Source organism: Neomonachus schauinslandi, chromosome 4 (assembly GCF_002201575.2).
Source record: "Neomonachus schauinslandi chromosome 4, ASM220157v2, whole genome shotgun sequence".
NCBI lineage: Eukaryota > Metazoa > Chordata > Mammalia > Carnivora > Phocidae > Neomonachus > Neomonachus schauinslandi.
This window is the reverse complement of record NC_058406.1, coordinates 58,765,853-58,773,590: the sequence shown is the minus strand read 5'-3', so window position 1 is coordinate 58,773,590 and position 7,738 is coordinate 58,765,853. Positions and strand designations below refer to the sequence as shown.

Sequence of the window (7,738 nt, the reverse complement as noted above, 5' to 3'; positions counted from 1 at the left end):
TCAGGTACAGCCCAGAACATTTTCCATGAGAATCCCTCCATGATCTTAACCCTCCCAGTTTATTTAAGTAGTATGGATGATGATAACCCTGAAATCACATGTTTAAGATCCAAAGATGTCATTAAACTGAGTCTCTAAATAACTTCTTATAGGGAAATGTTCCACTAGCACCATGCTCTGGACCTGTCCTAAACTAGTGAACAAGAAATATACTTCTATTTTATTAACTCACTATGTCACATGGGGTCTGTTTTGAGGCTGTAAAGTGGAATGCTGCTGTAAAAAATATAAAATACATGGTTTTGTCATAATGATTAGGAAGCAGATTGATTGAATTCCACCAGCACCAGGAGCCATTGCAAAGAAAGGGTGCAGGAGATGGACATGGACAAATAGATTCATTTAGAGCTGGGGAACAGGAGGATCTGATACGATATGAAAGAGCTTGTCCTGGACAATTACCCATCAATTGGAGGCAAAACTGAAAGACTCACAGATGAATTTGAAGAACTGGAGTTCTTCAGTACAAAATGCAGGCCTCACCTCAGACGCAAAGTGACCAAAGTTAAACTTAAACTTGAAGTAAGCAATAACAGAATCTCAGAGGGCCTGGAAGTACTGGCATAAAGGTGTCCAGACCTCATACATCTATATTTAAATGGCAACAAAATTAAAGACCTCCGCACAGTAGAGCCACTGAGAAAGTTAGGAAACCTCAAGAGTTTAGACCTTTTCAGTTGTGAGGTCACCAGTCTGAACGATTATCAAGAAAATGTGTTCAAGCTCCTTTTGCAGCTCACGTTTCTCAATGGCTATGACCAGGATGACAAGGAGGTCCCCAACTCAGATGCCGAGGGCAATGTGGAGGGCCTGGAGGGTGATGATGAGGAGGAGGAGGATGAAGATGCTAAGGTAGTGGAACACTAGGAGGATGAAGGGGAGGAGGAAGAAAAAAGAAGACGTGAGTGAAGAGGAGAAGGATGAAGAAGGTTATAACCACAGGGAAGTAGAAGATGGGGAAGATGAAGATGCTGGTGAAGAAGAACAGGATCAGAAGTGAACATGAAAACTTGAAGATGAGGGAGAAGATGATGACTAAGTGGAATAACCTATTTTAAAAACTTATTGTGATTGACTGTTTTTACCCATACCACTCCTCTCCAGAAATCCTATCCCCTGAAACTTATTTTCTTCTGATTGTAACGTTGCTGTTGGAACGAGAGGGGAAAAGTGTACTGGGGGTTGTGAAGGAAGGGAGGGTGGGAGGGGGTGGAATAAAATACTATTTTTACTGCCACTGTTTTCCCCCCTTTTTCTTTGTGTCTGGTTTTGTCCCTATAAATGCGATAGCTGAGTAATCACCAAGTGAGCATTTGTTCCTTACTCTCAGAGGATGGTTTGGAGGGCTCTTACAATTCCTGGTATTTCCCAAGTTTCTGGAGTTAGTTCAAAGGTCATGCCTGGCCTCTGTTTGGTTTCTCAAAGCCCAGAAGGGGATGAGCACCAGCCACATCTTACCTCTTGCTCTGGTTCCTATGACTTCTGCATTTTTTGGGCCTGCTAGAGGCGTCTAGTGCCCTGGTTTGAAAATAGTAACCTAAAGGCCTATTTTGGCAATGGTTGGGAGACATTCCCCCTCTCTCATTTCTTTCCCTCTTCACAGATGGTGGTGGGCTTTGCTCTAAGGAGATGACTCTGATGTCACTCTTCAGAGCTATGAGTCAGAGAATAGAAAACAACAAGCTTACTTATGTGTTATGAGTAAAATGGATTTGGCCATTGTAATTTAAAAAGCAGCAGCAAACCCTCAAACATCAACCTCTTTAAAAGATTAAAAAAAAAAAACCTGCCTTATCTTGTTCTGTAAAAAAATTATAATATTTTGTTTTACAAAATGACAGGGGAATTCTTCCACATGTACTTCTGTATTTAGACCATTTTTACGAACCTAAGTGCAGGAGACATTAACTGCATGTTGACTGTTTTGTTGTTGTTGTTGTTAAGATTTTATTTATTTGTCAGAAAAAGAGAGAGAGAGAGAGAATGCACAAGCAGGTGGAGCAGCAGGCTCCCCGCTGAGCAAGGAGGTGAAGGCAGACACTTAGGGGACAGCAACCAAGACATCCCTTGACTGGGTTTTTTGTTATTTTTGTTTTTCATACACCTGAGCCTGGAAAAACTAACCCAAAATTATATTTCCTTATCTAGTGGAAATCTAAAATGACTGCAAATTCCTAGTGAATGTCCAGGTTTGCTTTCATGTCCCTCTTCTGGATTGCTTTAGAAGTGACGTGTTATTTCCTAGCCCATGTATCATCTGTATAAAAGAACATCTGCACTGGTTTTTCTCTTGCCCCTTAGAAAGCCAAACTTTGAGCTTTATGTCTGTTTGTCATTGATAAATTTCAATAAATTTTTTATCAAAAATGAAAGGGAGCAGACAACATGGAAAAGAAACTATAGGCTAGAAATCTGAAGACTTATTTTATGCAATGGCAAAATATTTTGTAGAACTACTACCTGAAAAAATATGCAAGTTAATCAGTACCTATAGCTTTAGGAAAAATAGTTGGAAAAAGTCAACTATTGGTAAATATGGATACTCCTTACTGCCTTTGGCATGGTATTACAAAATTGAGATGAGCTCAGGGAAATCTAAAAACAAAGACCAAGTCCACAAAAGACTGGAGAAAACAACTGATCCTGGACCCTAAAGAATATAAGGCTGAAAAAGGCTTTGAACAACAAAATCCCATTAAGACTTTTTAAGACCCATTTAAATCTCTGGCAAATGTAACATAAAGGGTTTACCTTCCCACTTAAGACTATTTTCTTTCAGATGATCTCATGGTAGTTACCATTAAGTAGACAGCATGAAAAAGTGATGGGGTCAAAAAACAATAAAAATAGAAAAGCTTTAAGAACTATGCCTAGGAGAAAACATTGGGTTTATGTAGTTTTCAGTACCTGCAAATAACTACTAAGAAATAGATCAGTAGCCTATCATAATTTTAAGGGAAATTATTTTGTCAGAGAAACAAGAAGGCAGCCCCCAAAATATATTTAATTGTTTCAGCTATAAATAAATCTTGGGCTTCCAAGGATCAGGAAACAAAACAAAAGCTGTACTAGCCTTTAAGAGAATTAGATTCTCAACACTCACTAGAAAAGTGGGCATGGAGACTAATAAGTAAGGAATGACCCCTCAGAAGGCAAAGTTGGAGCCACTGAGAATGAGATTTTTCCTTGAGAGAACACTCAATTTCTAATCAAAGAATTTCCTTCATTGCCAGGGTAGAATTCTTTCTTTTATTGCAATTCAGTGCTTTCCCATTTCCCACTATTCCAATTTAATTACTTTTGTATGGATAGCCTTTCCCCAATCTACAGTTATATATTGAGTTTGAAAATGCAGATGACTTATCTTTCGAATTTACAAGTCTTGAGACAATAAGTAATCACATTCTGACATAACAAGGATATTATACATCACAGAAATTCAGTGCATTGAGCTAGGTGTTTTTCTCTGCTTCCCTCAGTTTGTTTTGTTGTTTCTTTCCTTTACAGCCATATGAATGATAGATAGCCAATAGCATATAAACAGAATTGATGTGTGTCACTTACAGACATGGATCATAAAAATTTTGTTATTGTTTATTTTCCTTGCTGGCTTACTAGGATAATGATGTCCAGAGCAACTCTGAAGTCACATGCTAAAGATGGAAGAATAACAAAGAATCCCTGATTAACTACATGTAACAGCCCACCTCCACTACCCTCCACTGTACCCTTATCCCTGAATTTGTGGCATGGCCCAGGGCTGTTAAGTTTATGACAATCACATGTCTATGTCATGTAGTCATTTTGTTATATATTTATTTGCAATAGTAGTATAGACTATTTAATGTCTTAGGCTTCAACTATATAAACAATTCCAGATATAAAACTGTCTCCAAAGGTCACTGTATGCAACCAAATCATATTCTGACAAAAGAAATAAAAAACATCTTGAATATTTGACAATATTAACATTAGCATAAATATCTACTATGTTGAGAAGTGTTATAGGACTTTATATCAATATCTAGACCTTTTCCACTGCTCTGTGGATTATACTAGAAAGACGATCTAAGATTTCTGTGATTTTTTTATTTCCTTTGAAATGGTCATTTATTTTACTAACTCTATAAATGCTTTTATTACCATTTAGGCAGTTTTATTTTATGAATTAAATCCTTTAGCATGGGGGAATATTTAGGTGTGGACTTGTTTTTGTTTTGTTTACATTCTAATTCTATTTGAGAAATAACTACTGTATTAGATGTCTTTAAGTGGATAGATTTTTAGCATGTCATAATCTTGGCTACCATTGTTTCTCGTTGTCATACCTACACCAAGCAGGCCCACTGGTCTGTTCAATAATGTTTATGACTCTAAAAGATTTCCTATGGCTAATAACATGGGCCTTGATCACCATCATGAATGTTTTCCTTTCCATGGACTTAGCAAATTAGAGACCACTAGTTAGAATTTTGAAACCATAGGAGAAACCCCTGAAAGGCATATTCAAGTTGACTTATTTCACCTCCTTTCCACTCATCTAAACATCCTTCTGTTTTTCAAGAGAAGATAAAATTTCAAATAAAAAAAATCTTACATTCAAAGAGTTTCTTTTACATTCTTATTCAATTCAATCACAAGTAGAGATGCAAGCTGCCCTTCATAAAACAATTCCATGTATAGGTAAAGAAACTAGTTATATAGTTATCTTAAAGAAATTTCACCATGTGAGAAACATACATGCAGCAAGCAAAATGTACAGAAAAGTAAAAATATTAACCCTTCTGTAGTATACAAATTTACTTTCTTAGTGGTCTATTCTTTATTCCCTTTTCCAGTCCTTTTCTGTTGTAATCGTGCAGAATACAACTGACAAATATTGGCTGAGAATATTGCCAGGTAGATAAATATCCTAATATCTGCCTATTAGGAGGCACAGAATCACAGAGAGAAAATGGCTTTTTAATGGCACAATGCAATATAAACCCAACACATTGGAAGTTAAAACTGATGGCCTCTCACTTCCCTGGATAATATTATTGTTAAGGAATTTCTCCTCAAAAGAACTAGAGTTACCACCATAAGAAATGTTTTCGATGCAATCAAGTAAACTAAAAATATACATTTTGTTCATTCATAAAATTCATATTATATTCTTATCACATAAAATATTAAGATACTTAGCATCATGAATTCTATCAAGTTTCAGCAAAAACCTTTTGTGTGCACATTAGAAATATGATCTTTGAGGACATTCAGATCATTTTATGACAGAATAAATTTCAGTTCTGTGACTATGGCACAAATAAACTAACATTTTTGCATTTGACCCATAGGTTCAAGTTCTTCCTAGATGCCTTAATTCTAACAAGGTATTTAACAAATATTTAATACTGATTAGGGTGAAATTGTTAAAGGTCAGCTTCCCCTACCCACTTACTTGCAAGATTACTAATGGACCTGATTTTTTTTTAACCTACATAATGAACTGTACCACCAATGTGCTGTAAATCTTGATTTTTAAAATAAACTCAACTTGTTTTTAATTTTAAACAGTTTCTCAAAAGGAATACTTTTGGCTAGAAAATTAGATTTATAAGGATAAGTTGTTCCTTGAAAATCATGTCACTTTAAAAGGAAAAGATGAAGATAATTGGTGCTATATACCCCTCGCCCCTAAATTCATCAAGAAACACCAAAAATTCCCTGGATGATTGTGAAGTAATTGAATCACCATTAGAAAGTGAATGAGTGGCTGTGCTTTTATGTGATATTTAATTTAAATGGAAGACCACTTTTCTGATTTAATCCAATCAGCACTTTCTTCTGATTGCAACCATTCCGATAGAAAACTAAAGTAAAACTAAACTTTGAAATTAATATTTTCCAGCTATAAAATTATGAGGTGATTGGAAAGGATGAAATGTATGATGAGGTAAAGAGGCAAGGAAAAAAAAAAAGAAAGTACAAGGAAGTGAAAGGGAAGAATTAGAGGGTCAAAACTAATAGGCATTGTGCATATTCTCTGCCACAGATACTGTACTTAGTGCTCTTACATAAGCAATCTCAATAAATCTTAACAGGCAAGCAGTTGTTATTAATCCTGAAAATGACAGCACTCAGGCTAACTGTAATAGAATAGAAGCTGTCTTATACAACAAGATCATAAAGTTATTACTATTGACAGAAGTCAAAGCAAACAATTATGAAAATAGTATAAATAGCATATACATGCATTAAGCAGTTCATTTTAAGTAAAAATATATTAGGGCACATTCATTTTTTGGGAAAAGATTTTTTGTTTTAATTTGAGCATGGGTCTACTAATTTTAATTTCCTCAAGTTCTGTCTTACAGAGACAACTAAAACACAATGTCATGATTAGTTTGCTATGCTAAAAAGAGAAACATGGAAGGATTCAAAATTCAGAATCCTGAGTTTTCATTATTCATCTCAAATCTTTTCACTTTTCTTACTCATATCTAATTTAAAATCAAATTTTAGATACACCTTCTTAGATACCAAATATAAGGGCCAAAGTCAGGCCACCCCAAGATGGTCCACTTTGGCATAGAGATTATGCCAAGTTGAAAGTAATCATGGCCCATAAGTCTCAGAAGAAACTTTGGCCTACCCGCCCCATTAACTGCCTAAAAGAATTTAGATGGAGGGCATGCTCCAGGAAGAGAGCTAACACCATAGATAACTATAGTATGATATAAATTAAGGGTGACAGACAGGGAGGAAACTATCAAGGCCTGTTTGATCAAAGTCCCCTCTATGCCCCATTGTGTCTGAATGGCCCAGCAAACATTTGTTTACCAAGCATTTACTCTTTTTCATCTTCTTGTAAATTACATTCCTTCCCTTTGTTGTCCCAGACCTCTACCTCTTTCTGCTTAGTTCAGGATGACATAAATACCTCCATTTTGTCTGACTGTTTTGGAATCTTATGTCTATGTGGATCACACATACATACAAAATTATATTTGATTTTCTCCTCTCAATTGCTTTCATGTCAATTTAGTTCTTAGTCCAGTTAAAGAACCTCAGATGAAAGAGGAAAACTTTTTCCTCCTCAACACTTCCAAAGCATTACTTTCATAAAAATCAGTATTTTTTCTTAGAAATAATGAACAACTTTATACCAAGTAGAGTATCCAATTATACGGCATAAGGATATTTGGAAAGAAAAAAAAAAAAGATCCTTGGTTTGCACACATGTGAACTTGTGACGGCAGGATGGGTATTTTGGAGAAAAGTCTAATGTTCTCAAACATTCAGCATGCAAGAGGCAACAGTAAATGGGGAAAGATGGTAGAAGTCAGTTATGAGAGCCTCTATTATTATAATAATAGCTATTTATTATGTACTTACTGAATGAGTGGTAAATCCTTAATATCATCTCTTTGATTGTTACAACCGTATGACGTCATTATACACACCTGCAAGATGGAGCAATAGTAGCCAAAATATCCTCACCAGTTATAATCAACTGGCATAGAATGGTTAGGTAATTGCTCAAAAACACAAAGATAGAAAATTGGCAACTGGGATTAAATCTCATGTCAGTTTGTTTCCAAAAGCTTTTTACTCTAAGTAAGCAAGGAAAATAGGGTGACTTCCAACATACAGGGCACCCCCAGTGTGAAGACCATGAAATCTACCTGTCAGATTC

General features: G+C 35.7%; 1 pseudogene; it reads left to right on the top strand.

Annotated features, from left to right (window-relative positions):
- The first annotated feature begins 378 nt into the window (after positions 1-378).
- Positions 379-1,060, top strand: LOC110570140 (annotated as a pseudogene).
- Positions 1,061-7,738: the final 6,678 nt, after the last annotated feature.